The following is a 20,084-nucleotide window of genomic DNA, read 5'->3' as shown; positions in this document are numbered from 1 at the left end:
TCACCTTTAAAGCTTCCCGCCCTAGCAGGATGTTCCGGCCTGGAGCTGTGAAGCACCTCTGTCCAGGGCAGGCATTTTGTCTGGCTCCGGAGAGCAGAGGATCTCACCCCCATGGGTCTAGAAACATGTTGAGTAGTGTCAGGCTGGTGGAGACCAGTCACGAATATACTAGAAATCAGTAGGTTTCAAGAGACCCCTCTAAAAGGGTCCTCTGGGTGCAGTTGTTAATACATCTGACACTGGAATCAGTGCAGGTTTATTAAGACCAAATGGTTGGTACCAAACACGCCATAATACAGTGAAGCCATCATCGAGCTGAGGGACTCGTACCGACGAGTGTCCCGCCCATGTACACTCTATGGCTTCCCTGTTCACTTACAATATCCAAGAATTGACATGGATATTGCAGGGGCCTATATGCTCTTGCAGATAAGTCCTCACAGGAGATATAGTGCACCCTTCCTTAGGGCTAAGGCCTGCTAGAGGGGTGGCTTACCTATATTCTATGCAATGTCTGTGGGCATAGCACTCAGGGATGTGTGCCATGTCAACTCTTTAGTTTTGTTTGCAGCAAGGCACACCGTCTGCAATGGCAGTGTGCATGGCATCGGTGAGGGGACTCTTAGGTGGCACAATTCGTACTGCTACCCTTGGGTCCCTCTTCAGTGCCAAATGCTAGGTACCAGGGATACCATTTACAAGGGACTTACAGGGGGCCTGAAGCTGTGCCAATTGGGAAACTAGAAGTAGAGTTTAGGGAAAGAGCTTCTGGAACAGGGGACCTGGTTGGGAGGGACCCTGTGAACTTCCAGTCAGATTCACATTGTATTCCAGGCAAAAGGTGGGGACTAACCATGTCCAAAAGAGGCACTTTCCTACAGAAGGCATTGACTTTGGTTACAATATTTGAGACTATAGACATCTGTGCTCGGTTTCTTTTTTTTTTTTTTGTTTTTTTTTTGTTTTTTTTTTGAAAACCTTTATTTCGAAATTCAGGACACAGCTATTCAGCCGACAGCCCGAGGGTTCGGCAGCATTGCAAGTTAGATACAGTAATGTGTCCCAGATACAGTACGATGAGTAATGCAAAGGTCCAATTTTAAATAAACACAGAAAAAACACACAACAAACCCCAGCAAGGCAGAAACATTGAAATCCCATGGCGAAAGCCCCCAGGGGAGGCAGGACCCCACTCATCTACTAAGTATAAGACTGTGTGCGGAGGAAGAAGGGGAACAGCAGAGGCCCAGAACGGTTACCAAAACCAAACTGTGCTGGAAGGTAGGTCAGGGGGAAAGCTGTTCCTCGGGAGGTTCCAGGTCCGGGGCAAGACATATTCCCCCCCTGTATTGGTTCCACCGCCCCCAGATGGCATGCCACTTCCGGGGGCGACCTCTAGAGCAGTAGACCGTCTTCTCCCTAAACATGCTCCAATCCATATTCTCCTTCCACGCGGTCAGTGTAGGGGTTCCTGAGGAGCCCCATAATCGCGCGATATCCCTTTTAGCTACCATGTTACCCAGAGTCACCCATTGGGTCTGCGCCTCATCGAGATCAGTGGGGCCCCAGACGTTCAGGAGGCAGCACCGCGCCTCCGGCTGTACCACAATGCCCGTCACCTCCCCCATAACTGCATGGACTCTCCTCCAGAACTCCACAATGACACCACATTCCCAGATGATGTGCAGGAAAGTACCCACCATACCACATCCCCTTCTGCACAGGCCGTCCTCCGAGAATCCCATGTGGACCAGCCTTGGCCCCGTAACATACACCCGGTGCAGTATTTTAAGCTGCACCAGCCTCAGACGCGACGGGATCGCAACCTCCTTAGGCGAAGAGACCGCTGACTGCCAGTCCTCATTATCCAACTCGAGGCCATCCCTGGTCCACTGTTCTCTCAGTCCCAATAGCAAGTCTGCCCGGACGTTTATCAACTTCTTATATATGAGCGAAATCGTGCTCTCGGGCATATGACCATCAAGAACTCGGTCCTCAAGGGGAGAGGACTCCGGCACCTTCTCACCCTCCACAAGGACTGATCGGAGGGCGTGACGCAGCTGGATATACCTAAAATACTCTGAAGGCCCTAGCTCAAACTCAGTCCGCAACTCCTCGAAGGACTTTACCCTCCCCTTATGCAGCACATCTCCCACCTTGGATATACCTATCAGGTCCCACTTATCAAAGCCCTTCGTGTGCCAGAGTCTTCCCAACCGTTCCGATTCAAACAATGGGGTAGCGAGGGTGAGCCTATCCTTCCAGCCCAGCGAGTCGGTCGCCATCTTCCATACGCGCACCGCCACACCTGTGGGCCCCGTGAGGGACGAGTCTAGGGACCGCGAATACAACGCCCTGTAGTAGTTGCCTCCGCGCAGCAGCCACCTATCCATGGCATACCCAGGGCTAAGGGCAGGGCCGTAAAACCCATGGTTGATCGCGCTCAGCTGCGTGGCCCAATAGTACCGTCGGATGTCTGGGAGCGCAATGCCCCCATCGTACCATGGGAGCGTCAACTTTGAAATAGCTATTCGCGGCCGCCCATCCCACAGCAACGTCCTTTGGAGGCCTTCGACCTCCCGAAAGTATTTGGCCGGTACCCAGTCCAAGGTGTTCTGGAGGGCGTAGAGGAAGCGGGGAAGGGACATCATTTTGAACAGGGCCGCACGCCCAACAAGGGAGAGCGGCAGCCTCCGCCAACCTTCAACATCTCGCCTCAGGCGTGCCAAGGGGGGGAGCAGGTTCCTCTCATAGCGCACAACAGGATCCATGGATATAAAAATCCCCAAATACACAAAACCTTGCTGGGCAACCTGTATCGAACATGTTCTAGGGATCGGTGGGACATCGCCACTAAGAACGTACAAATACGATTTGCCCCAATTAATCACAAGCCCCGAGTTCCTACCGAACGATGCGAGTACGTCACAGACCACTATAAGTGACTTCTTCGGTGAGGCAAGATACAACAGGATATCATCGGCATAGAGCGAAATACGGTCCTCGTGATCAGGCGACCACCGAAGGCCCCGTATATCCGGGTGCCAACGTATCCACGCAGCCAACGGTTCAAGGGCGAGGGCGAACAACAGAGGCGACAGGGGGCAGCCCTGCCGAGTACCCCTACCAAGCTGAAACGGAGTAGACGCCCGACCATTCACCACAACATTCGCTAGTGGCCCCTCGTACAGCAACCGGACCCAACTCACAAACCCGCGACCGAAACCAAACTTGGCCAGCACGGCCCATAAGTATGCCCACTCCACCGTGTCAAAGGCCATCGTGGCATCAAGAGATGCCACAACAGCCGGTTCACGCAGCGTGCCCGCCCTGGCGATGACGCCATGAAGACGCCTAAGGTTCAATGCTGTGTTTCGGTGCGGGATAAAGCCAGATTGATCCGGGTGGACCAGATCGCCAAGTACCCTAATCAGACGGGTGGCCAGGAGTTTGGCCAGAATTTTCGGCTCAGCGTTGAGGAGTGAAATGGGCCGGTAGGAAGCGCATCTATCTCGGGGTTTACCCTCTTTATGTATGACCACGATCGACGCCAACCGCTGATCCAACGGAAGGATCCCATCCCCCCGCGCCTCCAAAAACATGGCGCGCAGGTGAGGGGCGACCCTATCCGGGAACAGTTTGTACAGATCGATCGGCAGTCCGTTCGGTCCAGAGGCCTTACCCGAATTCAACGCGCGAATCGCCCCCGCCACCTCATCAACCGTGATGTCGCCATCCAAATCGTCCCTATCTATGTCAGAGAGGCAGGGCAACTCGATATCACGGAGGAGATCAGTCGAGTCCTCGGGCGGCCTGTCCGACACAGAGGAATAAACCCTATGAAAATACACCGCAAAACACTCCACAATCCCCTCAGGTTCCACAATCGCCTCTCCCCCCTCTCCAATCAACTCTGGCACCACTCTATTGACCCGTTCCTTCCTGTCCAGCCACGCCAGGAGTTTCCCTGCCTTATCTCCAACATCATACAGACGGCCCTGTTGTTCCCTGCTAAGGGTCTTGGCGGCTTCTGTCACCAGGTCCCTATACTCCGCCTGCTTCAAGCAAAGCTCATGCAATGAGGCCTCTGTGACCTCCTCCTCCATATCCCCCTCAAGGGCCGCAATCTCCTCCTCCACTTGCCGCACTTCGCAATCCCTCCGATTCTTGGCAGTCACCACCAGGGAGAGGGCCTCCCCCCGAAGCACGGTCTTAAAAGCTTCCCACAGCGAGATCGCAGAGTCCACGGTTCCCAGATTGTCCTTAAAGTAATTATCTACCTTCTTTACCAGGGCGCTGCGCATCTTGGGGTCTCGGAAATACCATGGGTTAATGGGGGCCACCCTCCCTCCTCCCTCCCGACCGAGATCCAGCCGGATCCACACTGGCGAGTGATCAGAGATACCACGTGCCATGTGCCTCGCCTCGGATATCAACGAGGCATGTGCGGCCAGAGTGAGCAGGTAGTCAATCCTGGAGAGGCTACCATGCGCCCCGGAGTGAAACGTGTATTGACTCTGTGTGGGGTGCCGGAGCCTCCAGCAGTCTATCAGGCCAAATGTGTCCAGGAGGTCTGGAAGCCATTTCTGAGCCCCCCCTGTGTCCCTGGGCGGGTATCTATCCAGCAGTCCGGAGCCCACAGCGTTGAAATCCCCTCCCACTACCAGCATGCCCCCCGGGAGAGTCAGCAAAGCCCTGCCCAATTCAGCAAATGTGGCAGCCTGCAGGGCCGGCGGGACATAAACCAAAACCAAAACCAAAGTCCTTCCTTCCCACCGCCCCGCCACCGCCACAAACCTCCCCCTATCGTCAACAATGGTGGAGTCCACCTCAAAGGGCAGCGATGCTCTAACAAGGATGCCCACACCCCTGGACCCAGAAGAAAATCCCGAGTGTGCAATGAATTTATACCCCTTCCTATTCAGGGCATAGCACGTATTGCCTATGAGATGCGTCTCCTGCAGCAGTACAACGTCTGGCATTGAGCGTTTCAGAAATTGCAAAACAATCCCCCTCTTAATGCGATCCCCCAAACCATTAACATTCCAGCTTATAACACTTAGGCCTCTACCCCCCATCCTCAAACGGAAAGAGGCCCACCCCACACCCGAGGCGCCACCATGGAACAACCCTGAGGATAATCATCATGCCTTGCAGAAATAAACCCCCCAACAACAAATTCAAACTCCCCATAACTCCCCCCACCCTGCACCCCTGCTGCAGCTTAAAAAGCCCCCCCAACTTGCAGTGTGCCTGTCGCCCTACAAAAACAAAAATCTACAAAAAGTACCCCAAGGGAGGAAAAGAGCACCCCTCGTCCTCCCGCAACCCTCCACAGTTACTGCACTCTGTTCAAATCTTCAAATATGGTCAAATCAAGTCAGGCCGGCTTTGAGATATCAGCCCTGTCCATCCCGGCCACTGTCTCCATGCTCAGCTGTGTCGTCCCCGGTCCGTCGCCGGGGCAAAGCGTCCAGCCATTCGTCGGCCATAACAGGAGAGTCAAAAAAGAATGTCCGATCTTCATGCACCACCCGTAGTCTGGCGGGGAAAAGCATGGCATATTTTAGGTCCCGTTCCCGAAGTCTTCGCTTCACCCCCAGGAAGCTCTGTCTCTGTCTCTGCACCTGCTGGGTGAAGTCCGGATAAAAATTCACCGACACATTCTGGAAGGGGACTGGGCCCGTCACCCTCGAAGCTTGCAGGATAGCGTCCCGATCTCGGAAATGAAAGAGCCGGGCGACAATCGGCCGCGGCGGGGCACCCGCCTTGGGCCGTCCGCCCGGCACTCTATGGGCCCTTTCCACCGCAAAAAACTTTCCAAGGCCCTTAGGCTTCAGATGATTGAGGACCAAATCTTCCACAAGCAGGTCCACCGAAGCCTCATCTGAGGACTCCGGGACCCCGATGACGCGCACGTTGTTGCGCCTGGACCGGCTCTCGAAGTCCTCCAGCCGGCGGGCGGCGAGGTCACTCTCGGCCCTCAGCTTCCGGACCTCGTTCTGCAGATCCGCAACCTCATCAGTGAGGCCCGTGGTCTTGTGGTCCAGGTCCTTAACGCGTTCGTTTGTCTTGCCCAGGTCCGAGCGGATCAAGTTGACATCCACCAGGATGGCATCCACCTTATGTGCCAGGGCCTCGAATTGCCGCCCCATCGAGGTCTGCATCCCATCAAGCGCGCCCATGACATCCTGCAGGGAGAGCTCCGGTGTCCCAGGCGAGTCCTCCTTCTGGGCATCCGGCGCCTGGCTCGATCCACTCGGCGATGTCTTCAGGAGGGCGTATCGGTCCATACTGTTGACTTGGGAATACGTTCCCCGCCTGGTGGACTTAGTCTTCAGCCGATCTCCTTCTGCCTTGCCCGACATAATGGACTCCAGGCAGTCCAATGCAGTGAAGACCGTCCCCTCTCAGAGAGAGGTATAAAGAGTGAGCAGGTCCGCCTTGTTCTTCCAAAGTAGCCCGCCGAGCGTCCCCGGGGTTATAAAGCCACCCAGAGCACTACAGTGTCCGGGCAGACAAAGGGAACGAAACCGAAAGTGAAAGAGCGAGGGCCTCCGTCCGACAGTTCACACCTCACCAGGCCGTTGTTGATCAACTAGGAGTCGGGCATCCTGCCAACTCTAGCCCCTGGCATCTCCGGGAGTTAGGCCGCAATCTTTCGCCAGTCATAAGTCCGGTTCCCGATGGACGATCCGACCGCAGGCAGCATCAATCGCCTCCCTGGCAACTCAGCGACACGATGCCATGCATACAATCAGGATTAGAGACAGGATAGTCGACGGAGGGCGCGAGGGTCTCGGGAGCTCTAAGCTCACGCGGCCATCTTGGTCAAGCGCTAGGCTCCTCTGTGTGCTCGGTTTCTTATGGACATGAAGTGCAACTGTATGTTTTACCATGCTCTTTAGGTTAGTACTTTCAGTTTTTATGGTGTTAAAGAACTTTGTCCTTCTAAATGTAGATTGTCCATGTGTATGCATTCAATAAGTCATTGGCGATATTTTACATTATGGTATGATTGAAATCAGTTATGAGGTTAGAAAATGTATGAGTGAGGACATAAGGGATGGAGGGAAGTTAATATTTGGATGGTATCTTAAATCAAGAATTTAATATTTTTTAGGTTTTATGCTGCCCACTACCACACAAGTCAACTTTTCTTTCCCCACAAACATAGCTTTTTCCAAGGAGTGTCATATATATTTGTTTATAGATATACAACTCTTTGGATGCTTGAGGCCATCCCCATGTATGATATTCCTTACTTGCTGCTGCAAACAGGATGCAGGATGGTTGGAAAAGGAAACTATCTAGCACTGGTGGACAATAAGCACACTCCACCTTCCTCAAAGTTGGGTATTTGTCCACCTTGCTCAAAGGCGCAGTGCATTACAAGCCTTAAGTCCCCTGCCATGGAGAAGGGTGGGGATTGTAAACACTACTCCCCACTTTGTCTAAAGGCACTTGAGATGTGGTAGGTGCCTTAATGTCTCCCACAGTCCAAATGGCTGCTGGTCTTTGTGGCATTTGACACTGGAGTATGGTTTTTGTAGCTTCTCACTCCATCCCCCACTTTGTCTAAGGGACAAAGAAGATGTGCCCCTACTCATCACAACCAAGAGTACGAGGGGGAATATGTACAGAGGTTATAACATCATAGCTTCCAGCTCACCTATTTTGGACCTGGACAGGAGGGTTTTTATACACATCTGGCCTTTAACAAGACCGATAATGCCCTTCACTCTCATCTTGCCACTGCCAGGCAATATCTTTGCTTGCCACCCACTTTTCTCCAACAACGGGCGGAGGGTGGTAGATTTGTTTCCTGCCTTTATCATGATTAGTAGTGGGTTGTGTTAACCCCCTGGGCCACTTGCCTTGCCATTAGGCCATAGGAGGCACATTTTATTTAGCCCTCTACCCTTCAACCTTGTCCAGAGGATGGATATTTGTTTTCTGAATGTTTAATACGTTTTTTGAACATTGGGTGAGATGGAAAACCATTTGGCAGGATCATGCAGTTGTTTCACTGGAAATTTTGTTATACAAGAGGTCTGTTTCAACAAAATTGAAAATGCTCCAATTTTTATATGAATAGATGGTGTCTAACTGATCACCCCTTACCTTGCACAATAGCAGAAGGGCATAAAAGTCCTTACTAGATGCCAACTCTGCCCATCCTTTTCCTAGAATGGGAAGCAAGGTATTTTACCCCTTTACACCCATTCCCAAACCTTCCAGAAGTGTGAGGGGAGTTTATTATTGGCAGTGTTTAGAAGTGCATGCACATACTGTGCCACCCTTAGAGATCATGTACACTAAAAAAAAAAAAAACACACACACACCCAATCCCCCGTGTGTGTTTTGAGGCAGAGAAAAGTAAAGGGTCGACAAAGCACACATTCCTTCCTGTGTGCCATGCCCACTGCCTATGGTATAGGTAAAAAAAAAACAACCTCTAGCTATGTACACTATACCACTGGTGAACGTACAGTTGCATGAGCGCTGTACCCCTACAGTGTCTAAGTCCATTCTTAGACATTTCAAGTGCAGTAAAACTATAAAGGGTATATGGTCTGGGAGTTTGTCATTACGAACTCCACAACACCATAATGGCTTTAATGAATTCTGGGACGTTTGGTAGCAAACTTCTCAGCAAAATAAACCCACACTGATGCTAGTATGTGATTTATTATATAATGCCTGCCACCACGAGACATGTTTCTGGATCCCTAGGGTAGGAGCCTTTACTCCTTGAGACTAGAAACAGAGCCTTTCCTGGGGAGAGGTGCTCACACCTCCCCCAGGTCAGGAATAGCCATCTCTGGCAGGGGAGCTTCAAAGGCCTTGCCGCCTTTGTAACGCGATCCCCAGCCTCTCCTGCTATCAGGAGCAGGTCCCCTTTTTTTTGTCTCCCCTCCTTTTCGGCAGTAAAAATAAGCAAATCCCAGAAGGTGTGCTCACCTCTGCCAACCCCACACCTCAGGTAGGGGAGGCGATGTGAAGCCCACTCTTCAGTACCCGCCATCGTGCAGAAAGCAGGCACTCTCCAATCAGTGTGAGGGATTGTGCCCACTCCCTTACATGGGATGAGCACACCAAGAGTGTAGTCGGCCTCAAGACCCCTGAAACGCCCCCTAAATACAGTATTTAAGGGGCATCCCTGAACCAAAAAGGCAGATTCCCGCAACCTACGAAGGATGAAAGAAGAAGACCACTCTTCAGTTTGCTTTCTGGACTTGGGGAAGGACTCTCAGGAAAATGCTTGCTGCTGTGGGTGGATGTATACTCAAGAAGACAGATTTGCTGCACCTGGAAGCAATTCTTTGCTACCTGGGGCCTGTCTTGAATCCTCAGAGGCCTGCCATGCTACTCGAGTCCTACTTCATCACTTGAACTTAGGACTGGTTTGCTGGCCTCCTCTTCAGAGCCACAGGAACATGACAGATGCCCATCATCTTGAACATGCACCTGGACCCAGCCAGAGTGAGCCCCAACATCCTCTCTCCCCCCCCCCTCCCCCCCAAAAGTGGTGCCCTTCCAGTCCGGGATCCTCAGTGGTGGTGCTTAAGGTGCCAAAATCCAAAACTTGAGAATTAGAATCGTTTTGCCTAAAACTGTCCTGAGAACAGCGAGGTGCAAACTGTTTGTCTATCCACCAAAGGTGCATTGCTGGTCAGCCTGACTTTGGGATAACTCCCGCTATGTTTTTCTTGCAATCAGCAAATCCTGTTCAGCGGTCCTTCGCCAAAGAGGCATCAGGTCTCTTGGAACTCTCATTGACTATCACCTCCTGCCTTGTCCCACTGGAGATTTTCGCCTTCCAAAAATGTGATGAAGCCTGAATGGAGAAATCTTCACTGTGACTTTGTCCAACGTCCCTCCTACAATGCTCCCTCCTCAGACAACATCTGCAGCCTTGTACCGCTGAACTTGACCTCCTCAGAAAATTTTCACAGAATTTCTACCAAGTCTGAAGGTAAGCGCAGACCGGGCCCAATCCACTTTTAGTATCCGACCCATGCTTCATTAAGATCAAACATATTTTTTTACTTTGACCCGGTCTTGCACGACTAGATGTCTGCGGTTGGTTCTTTCATCTTTTAGGTGCTAATTTTTACTACAAATGTTAAAAATTCATAACTCCTGTTCTACTAATTGGGTTTTTGTCATTTAAGTGTCAAATACTTCATAATTTTTTTTTCTATTTTCTAAATTGGTATGGGACTTCTCTGTTGTGTTTTCACTGTATCTGTGTGCTTTATAAATACTTTACACATAGCCTCTAGGTTAAGCCTCACTGGTTTTGTGCCAAGCTACCAGAAGGTAATTTTGTGGTAAACCCTGACAGGGATTGTGGCTGTTGCTTGAACAGGTTCACCTAGCCCCCTCTACCCTTTAACCAGCAGCTCAATTTTTCACATTTAACTGAAGATCACGCTTTAAGTTGATCACCGAACCATATGTTTACTTGTTATATAGTTTTGTTTACTGTTTATGTTTCTATGCATGGGGATTCAAATAATGTGGCTCAATTAATGAAGTTTAAACCGAGAGCTGTTAACCAACGGAGGGAGAAGCTAATACACCTGCAAGCAGATCTAGAACATAACACACACTTTACTCCTTAGGTAACGCGTAACACGTCCCACACTAACCGGCAAGAGTTAAAATAGTCTCACTCAACTCTAAGGGCATTAGTTCTCCAGCTAAGCAACTAGCGATACTTACTCATTATCTCGAAATTGGGGCTGATATCTATCACTTACAGGAGACCCATCTCACTCTACCACTGCAATTCAATCAATTTCCCACACATTTTTTTGCCTCAGCTAAAGCAAAGAGTGGTTGTAATAATTTTTTGCAGTTGACTCTTCAAGGCGGTAGTAGTGGCAGTACATTTCAACACTAATGGTAGGACATTGGGTATGGCCTACCACTACTGCCCTATACTCAACCTCTATGCTCCCAATATACACAAGGATTTTCTTCAGACCTCCACTTCTAGAGCCTTGCAGTACGCCCCTACTATGGAGCCTATTGATCGATGGGGAATAATGTGACAGACAATGCAGGAGGCAGAACAACCCTACATCATGGAAATATAGGAGAGGCACCAGCTCAATTTAAATAATGGCTGATTGAACTGGGCCTGAGGCATGTCTGAAGAGTAGCCCACAGCTCTGTGAGACACTGCACTTTTTATTCTTCCACAAAACAAATCATATGGAAGCCTGGATCACTTTTTCTCGGGGTGGGGGGGAAATAGCATAATGAATGCCATGGAAGTGATTGAGATAAGACAAATGGGCCTATCAGACCACACCCCACTGCCGGTGACCCTAGGCCTCCAAGCATCCTCCTCAAAACACTCATTTTGGCATATTTTGTGAGTGACCCTATCATTAGAGCTGAATTGGAGGAGGAAAAGTTCAGAGCCTTGGATTGGAAAAGGCAGACTACACCTTCTTCCGTTCGAAGCAGCAATACAATCAGCTAATAAAGTAGGGAAACTACTAGCTGCAAGCTGATGTCAACAGATAGAGGTTCCACAAAGTCACCAATGCAGAGTGGGAGTCGGTCTGATATGACCAAAACTTAGCAAATGCACTCCATCATTTCAACCAAACTCTATACTGTATAGAACAAGTGGACCAACTAGAGGTTACCCAATAAATAGATAAGCATCTCTTACAGTCCCTTACCCAAGATTGGCACCCATCGCTAGACGAGTCCATTTCCAAAGAAGCTATAGTGGCAACTGTTAAACAAAGCGGGAAAATCATTGTGCCCCAAAGGCTACACAGCCAACTTTGACAAAATATTCTGTGCCCAAGTGGCAAACCTTCATGAGACGTTATAATTAAATTACTGTTTCTAGTTATACATAAATCGGGAAAAGACCCAACATTGCATGTGCCGTATAGAAGCATCTCTCAAACACTGAAGCTCCTTATGGGCAATTCAAGCGCAGAGGCTGGGCCACCACCTACTTGACATATTAGATGTAGGCCAATCTGGCTTTATTCTAGGGTGTCAGCGTGGCATCAACACACAAAAAACAGCTTCATACCATAGAGAACAGAAAACACAAAAAACACAAATTTCTGTCCCGCAACACCGAAAAAGGCATTTGACAGGGATAATTGGACGTACATGATGAGAGTCCTGAGGAAACTAGGCTTTGGTCCTCACTTCTTCAATCGAGTCCTGACGAGCGATCGCTATCCCATAGCTAGAGTAAGGGTGAAAGATATAGTGTCCACTCTGTTCTCTATAGGACGTAGGAGGAAAAAGGTCCACCCCCTAACACTCCTTATCTTTTCCCTCACCCTCAAACTGTTTGCCACCACATTCAGAAACAATGAGGCAATCAAGTGAACATCCACAGGCAAAGACGCTTTCAAGCTAGCAATGTCTGCAGCCAATATCATGCTCTCCTTGACGGACTCGCTGCACTCAGTCCCGAAGGTGCTCAAAGAACTTACTAGATTCCAGGTGATTTCAAATTTCAAGATTATTCTCACTAGAACGCAAACACTCTTGCTAAATCCCATGCCACACCAGGAGTCAACGTTAAACACCCTCCTACCTATCCCGCAGTTGAGAGATTGACTAACCTAAGGATCCTGTAGCTCGGACCACCCCACAAGTAACAACCCTCAACTACGCTAAATAGTTAGAAGATCTGTCAAGACCTCTAAAATGGTATAAAAAAAATACTTGGTTGGGGTAGCAGAAGACTGCTAAAAAAAAAAAGTATTTTACTCCAGATTCTCTATCTATTCCAGACAATCCCATTGCTGATCTCACCACTTATCAAGAAATTGCAAAACTTGGTAAATACTTCCATGTGTCAAAATAAATAACCACACATTGGCCACTACAGGGTCTTACTGATAATCAAGCAAGGAGGCCTAGAACTTGCACACTCATTGTCATACTTCCAGGCTTATCAGCTTAGCTACATTATAGAATGGCGAAGAAGGAAACTGACAAACAGTAGTGCGTCATGGACCAGCTAATCATCTCAACCCTCCTCTGGCAGGTCCCCTGGCTTCGTAAGTCACACGAACTGTGGTCTGTATTCCTCCCCCATCACAGGAGTGACCCTAGTGAAATGGAATAAATGACACAGAGGGCAGGATTTACAACACTGCCTTTGCCGTATACACCAATTTTCTAAAACTTAGATTTTACACAAGCTTGAGATCCTCCAGCATTTAGAGCTTGAAGAGAAGGAAAGTGCCTCATGATGGGCTCACTATTTTGGAATCAACAGACACTCTCCTTTGAGGAAATAAAGGCCAGATTTGGGATACCAGAAACTGAGCGAGTAGCATGTACTCAGTTCAGTCATTGGATGCTTCATCCCACAATGAAAGAAGAAGCTTGGCACCCGTTCACGACTAATTAAAAATGGCTTAGCGATAGCCCACACTATAGGGAAATTAATATTTATACTTTATGGGCATCTTATAGATTCTATACTCCCAAGATCAAATTCCAAGGCAGAAAAGGCAGAGCTCGGACAGAAGTTAACCCCAAAAGAATGGGAACATATTTACAATAGAGTATCCATCTTGGCAACTGATGTACGAATCAAAGAAACACAATATAAAATAATTACATACTGGTACAAGACACCAGAAAGAATTGGGAAATGGAACACATCTTGAGGAGACCAATGCTGGAGGGGGTGCAGTGCCATAGGTCCCATAACCCACCTGCTGTGGCACTGTCCCAAACTAGAGGAATACTGAAGAATCCCCATGATCTCAACAGGGTCTTTGAGGTCCAAATTCTGAAAGCCCCCGGGTGATTCTGCTGGGGAGACGCTACCTGTCCGAAAGGTCACCAAAGTCCCTAAGGGGTAAGTAAACAAATGCTGATGGCCCTTGTTACCGCAATACAAGCTCTGCTACCCAAGTGGCACAAGAACACCAACATCCTGAAGCTTGGCACAGAAAAGAGTGACATATTAGCCATGGAAAAAATATCCCTTACGGTAGAGAATGCCCTTAAATCATATGAGACTGGCTAGTTTCCCTTCATACAACTTCTTACATGAATATAGGATACTATGATGTTCCACATAGTTGGGGTCATTTGTCTTATCCCAAAAGAAGCCTCTAGAATGCTCCCAACCCTGAGGACCTAGGCTCAATGGGGCATCCTATATCAATGCTCCCAGGCAACTTGGAAGAGAAGGGTACCCTACGTTGGCTCTCACTGAGAAATAGCCCATTTATAATGTTGACCAATTGTGAGGTGTGAGGAAAGGAATTAGGGTAAGGTGTTTGTTTGGTTGCAAAATATGTCTTACATGGCCTATCAACAAGCTCCTTCGCGGCCTGATAGCTGTAGACAATGGAATGTGTACATCCACTTTTTGCTTTTGCTTTACTGGTTTTCGACTTAGATGTGGCGGTGGGCCTGCCAATCAGACCCACAGCCCAGCTGTTCTCTCTCTAAATTCATACTATGTACTTTAGGTGCATAACCCAATTGGTAAGGATCATCTTATTGGCCCCTGTATAGTGTACCTTAGGTACCCAGGGCATAGGTGTACCCTAGGCCTGCCCGGGGCTGCAGCATGTATTGTGCCAACCCTGGCCTGGCCTTCCATTATGACACAACTGGCTGATCACTCAGCTGGGGCAAGGTCGTGTAATCACCCCTTGCTTAGGTGTAGTATTCCTATACCTACCTTATATATAGACACATGTGTACCTATCAGCCACTCCTATGGCAGGCCTTAACAATCCTGGAGGCAGAGTGCTTGGTAACATGTGAGATGGTGCTCTAGCATGAGCTGAGCCTGTCTGCAGCTTACGGAACCATGTCCTTATAGCTGTTCTATGATATAGCCTACCATATACTCTTAAAGTACCTTATAATCTTAAACGGTTATGGTAACTATGGTTTGGCTTTATCAAAACATGTCGTGTAAGGTGTCTAACACTTTGGAATAATACCCCCATACCATTTCTGGCGATGGGGATATTATTCGTCCCTTCTAGAGGGAGAAGACATGTTGAAACCTACTTACCCGGTTAAAGTTAACCAGAGCCCCAGCATCACAAAATGGATGCTGCTGCCACAGACACAAGTCGGACCTCCTGCTGCTGGGAGTCCTTCCAGCGAGGGAGGCTTGAACAATAGTTTCCTGCCTTGGGAGGTGCGAGCACCACCCCAGACAGGACTTAGTGTATTGGGGCAGGGAGGGATGAAAGAAACTAGACACTGCCTGGGGCACACAAGGTGTCCCATGCATAGTCCAGTTCAAACCGGTGCTGGGGCACTCCAGCCCCAGCTCTGGCGCGAAACTAGACAAAGGAAAGCGGGTGTAACCACTCCCCTTCCTTGTCCCACCCATAGGAGGGACCTTGCAGGTAGCCCAGCCCACTAACTCAGTATATCAGTAGGTAGCTGAGCCCTGCAAATTAGATTATCCTGAACCTGCAACTTGAACACAAACTCTGGACCTTCGACATTCGACCTCAGGAAGAAGACTGAAGAATCTCTCTTGTGGCCAAGGAGTGACCACCCTGGGCAACCAGGCACCATCCAGCGACCGCTGCTTGCTTTGCGACTGATCCTACGAAGGACGACTGCAGAGACTGACCAGCGCCGAGACTTCCAAACACCTCTGAACCAGATCCACATCTACAGCAAAGCTGAGACCCGTGGAGGCGACGAGTGACGTGGGACCGGCGACTTGGGAAAAGCGGCTAGTAACTGACTAGCGCGACTTCTGAGGCTTCCTCGAGGCTGTGCTTGGGGAATTGAGAAGCCCCTCTTCCCGAGCACCATCTGCAAAGAAAATCAGCTCCCCACACTTCACGTGTTCTGCGTGGGGCCCTTCTGCACCTGAGTTGCTCGACGTGTTGTCCGGTTGCTGGCCCGTTGGCTAGTGACCTCAGCGACGACGAACCTTTGATTTCACCTTGCTGGTCCGGCTCCTGCAGACTGGCACTCGCTCCTCTGTGAAAGAGGAGCACCCCAGGTCCTTCCTGGTCTGCACCAGAAGCAAGTCCTCCATTCTGCGTGGCTTCCGCTTGCCAAGGCTTGTTGGGTCCTAACTAGACATCGATGCCGCCGACAGCAAGAGCCTTCGTGGGACAGCTCAACTCCTGGTCGTCCTCGACGTCTCCTGGTACCCGTGGCTGCTGCGGCAAGCTTCACCTCTTCACCTGCATCTGCACGACATCGCCTGGTTCCTTCCTGGTTCCTTCCCGGCTCCTGGCTGGTGACCTAGACTCTGTCCCTTCTGCTTGCAGGTATCCTTCCTTCTTGATTCCATCCTTGGGATCCACCGGATACTCTTCACTGACTGCCTGTCAGCAACTTTCCTTCAGGCATCCATAGGAGTCAACGACGAAACCCGACGCAAGTTCCCACCTATGGACCCGCAGCCCGTGGGCTAGGTAACTTGAGTACTCCGGTGCTCACAAGGGTATTGACTATCCTAGGGTCTAGTTTCCAAGTCTCGAACTCCTAGCTATTCCAGAAGTGTCCTAAAACTCTTAATTTCTAATAACTACTGTTTCTATTGACTTTTACGCATTACGCGTGAGTGTTTCCACTCTGCACCTGAATCCCGTGGGCCTCCCACTTCCTAACCTTTGGTAGTATAGTGTAGCCCCAGCGATTCCCTAGGCCTATCCTGTGTTCGTGACAGTGGTTCTTATACCACTTACTTAGTATATGGTTTGCGTGGCCCCAGGGCCTAACTGTATTATTTACCTGTGTGACTTAATGTATGCTTAAATAAGACTGTGTTGTACTTACCTCGAATCTCATAAAGAGTGCTGAGGGTATTTTGACTAGAATAAATACATTCTATTTTTATATATATCTGTTGTGGTGTCCTTTCATTTGGTATTCAAGGGATTACATATGGTATAACAGCTGGCTTCACATGCCATTCAGAGTTTAGCCTAAGACTGCTCTTGTCCAAGCTACCACTAGGATAGCTGGTCTATAAGGTTGACTTTACAACCAATCAGCATAAGGGTTGTTTGGACTGATACAAGGTGTACACTAGAATTAGTGACATCATATATCAGGCCAACTTCTCACAAAAACAGTTAACACTAAAAAGCGGGTGATATCCATCGAATGTGGGTATGTTGACATATGTAAATATTTTTGTACAATAGTAAAGGAAACTGACTTGCCTAATAACTATTTTTAAAAGACTAGTTTTATTTTTAACTTGTTGAATTACTCGTGCAGCACAGTGAAACAATAATTTGATATAATTTCATCATCAGAGATGTCTTCAATGATGCAATTTAATATGTGATGAGTAATGTAATATGTGAGATCATAAGCAGTACCTGGCAGGGGAGCAGGTTATAGTTTTCTCACTACACTATACATGGCGAATTTCAGTGTTTTTGTTTTTTTATATTTCTGGCATCAACTCAACACCTAACTATAATGTCACTTTACCATTTGGTTTATTCAGTGGAAACATAGAAGAACTAGCTTCTAAATTAGTAGAACGACAAAAGATGGGCAGAGTGGATTTTTTCTGTCACTCTCAACAACTGGCATTGCATTAGATACCATTCCATACTAATAGTTTTGCTCAATGTTTCGTTGTCTCACTAATGAGACACTACATTGCTGAAAGGTGTCTAGGCTTGCTTGTCTACCAGTGCAGGGGGCACGCTGCCTAGCTGTTTAAATTGTACGTCATTGAGGGCAGGACTGATGAATTGGACTTCAGCCCAGAGTAATTACTAGTAGCTGAAATAGTTCAAGCATGCATCTTTCTGTTCTTCTCTAAATATTTAGAGACAACAAACCTAATCTATGGGTTGTGGGAAATGGAGATAAGGGACAAGAGGAGAATAGACAGACTAGGCAATAATTACCTCAAAGCTTAAAGACAAGAAATGAAACATACAAACCAGGTTATACTTCAAAAGCGATCAACAACAGGATTTTTTCCGGCAAGATGGAGACTTTAAAAATCAAGTACAGATAGACTTATTTATATAGTCAAACAAAAAACTTACTATGGAGCTTTAAAAAAGGCCAAAACTGAGTATTACTCGAAAAGAATTGAAGAAACCGGAGGTTCTTCTAAAGAACTTTATAAAGTAATTCGAGAACTTTGCAAGCCTACTCTGCTGTCACAAGCTATGGCACCTTCCCCTGAGAATTGTGAACTACTCAATAATTTTTTTATAAACAAAGTGGCAAAAATGTATACTACTTTTGCATCGACAGATTTGGAGGACTGCAAGGATTGGGAAAAACTAGCTCCTCATCCTGCAGCCCATAGCCATCTTGATAAGCTGACCCCTTTCTCTGAAGAGCAAGTGGCCAAAGCCATGATTGAAATTAAGGCAGGCTCACCATTGGACCCCTGCCCACATTTTATCTTCTCACGATTGGCTCTAACACTTTGTCCTCATGTTACTAAAGTCCTCAATCAATCATTAGAACACGCCTTTTTTCCGGACATTTGGAAAAAAACAGTTGTCTTCCCACTTTTAAAAAAGCCCGGTCTCGAAATCTATGACCCAGCCAATTACAGACCGATAGCACAACTACCATATTTATCAACGGTCTTAGAGAAATTGGTCAATAGACAACTCACGGCCTTTATCGAATCCAATAACTTATTTGACCCCTCACAAACTGGATTCAGGGCTAACAACAGTACTGAGGCCACTTTGCTAGCTGTATCAGATAATATCAGATCTTTAGTCGATCAGGGAAAAACGGTGGCACGGATCCTTTTGGATCTTACAGCAGCATTCGACACTGTATCCCACAATAAATTAATGCGAATTCTACATGAAAAAGGAATATGTCGAAATGTTTTAGCATGGTTCGCGTCATTTCGTAAACACCGAACCCAGATAATCCAGATGGGACCTTACTCCTCTACGGCTAAGAACATTGACTATGGAGTACCACAGGGAGCCACTTTGAGCCCTACCCTTTTTAATCTATACGTATCCTCCTTGGCAGATATCAGTAAGAAATGGGGCTTTGATATATTCTCCTATGCAGACGATACACAATTGATAATTCCTTCGTCGGATAAGCTGCATAATGGGAACTCTAAGGACAACCTTATTAATTGTCTCACTGAAATAGCAAACTGGATGTCAGGACATTGTCTAAAACTTAATGCCGGAAATCAGAGATTCTACTCTTTGGAGGAGCCCAAACAATTTGGGATAGCAGCTGGTGGCCCCGGGCTTTGGGAACTGCTCCAGAACCTAGGCAGGCCGCCAAGAATTTGGGCATTATCTTTGATAATGCCCTGTCTATGCAGAACCAGGTTCGGTCTCTATGTGGAAAAAGCTTTGCTATACTAAAACTTTGCAGAAGGCTTTTTCCATGGATTCCCTTGAACTATAGGAAAACTGTGACACAGGCATTACTGATGAGTATCTTGGACTATGGTAAAGCATTATATATTGGCATGGCCGATTTTCTTTTTACTAGACTGCAAGTAGTCCAAAATGCAGCTGCTAAACTGGTATGTAATAAAAGCAGATACAGCTCTGCCTCTTTCTGCATGAAAGAACTACATTGGCTACCCGTACTTCAAAGAGCCAATTTTGAGCTCATGTGTTTTGCACATAAGACTTTATATAAAACTGGCCCTCAAATTCTGCATGAAAGATTAAAATTCCATGCTCCTTTGTGTAATTTGAGATCGCGCCATCAGGCACTGGCTTCAGTCAAACGCACAACCAAGGTTAGGATGGGCGATAGATCTTTCTCTAAAGTAACAGCTGTAAACTGGAATATATTCCTTTAGAACTGCGTCTGACTGAAGAACACTCAATGTTCAGGAAAAAATTAAAAACATATCTTTTCCCAATCTGTTAATCTGTTTCCTAGTTACTTCTCTCCCCGCTCACACTTCGGTTAGAGTTTTTTTTAGCGCCGTGATGTCCTTTGGGACGAATGTTGCGCTTTACAAATACAAATACAAATAATTTCACAGAGAATACAAGCATAGCTTGAGCTGCCTCTATTACTTGGTAACCAAGGAGAAAAAGGCATCTCTGTTGAGAATTGCTTATCTTCAATTGTATGTTGTG

General features: G+C 47.9%; 1 protein-coding gene across 2 annotated transcripts in view; it reads right to left on the bottom strand.

Annotated features, from left to right (window-relative positions):
• The window catches only part of LOC146825650 (protein AF-10-like), a 1,293,306-nt gene that overhangs the window by 1,124,341 nt on the left and 148,881 nt on the right, over positions 1-20,084 (bottom strand). The window lies entirely within an intron of this gene.

This window comes from Triturus cristatus, chromosome 5_2, assembly GCF_964204655.1.
Source record: "Triturus cristatus chromosome 5_2, aTriCri1.1, whole genome shotgun sequence".
Taxonomy (NCBI): domain Eukaryota; kingdom Metazoa; phylum Chordata; class Amphibia; order Caudata; family Salamandridae; genus Triturus; species Triturus cristatus.
Note: the sequence above shows the minus strand (reverse complement) of the source record. Positions and strands in the feature narration are given on the sequence as shown.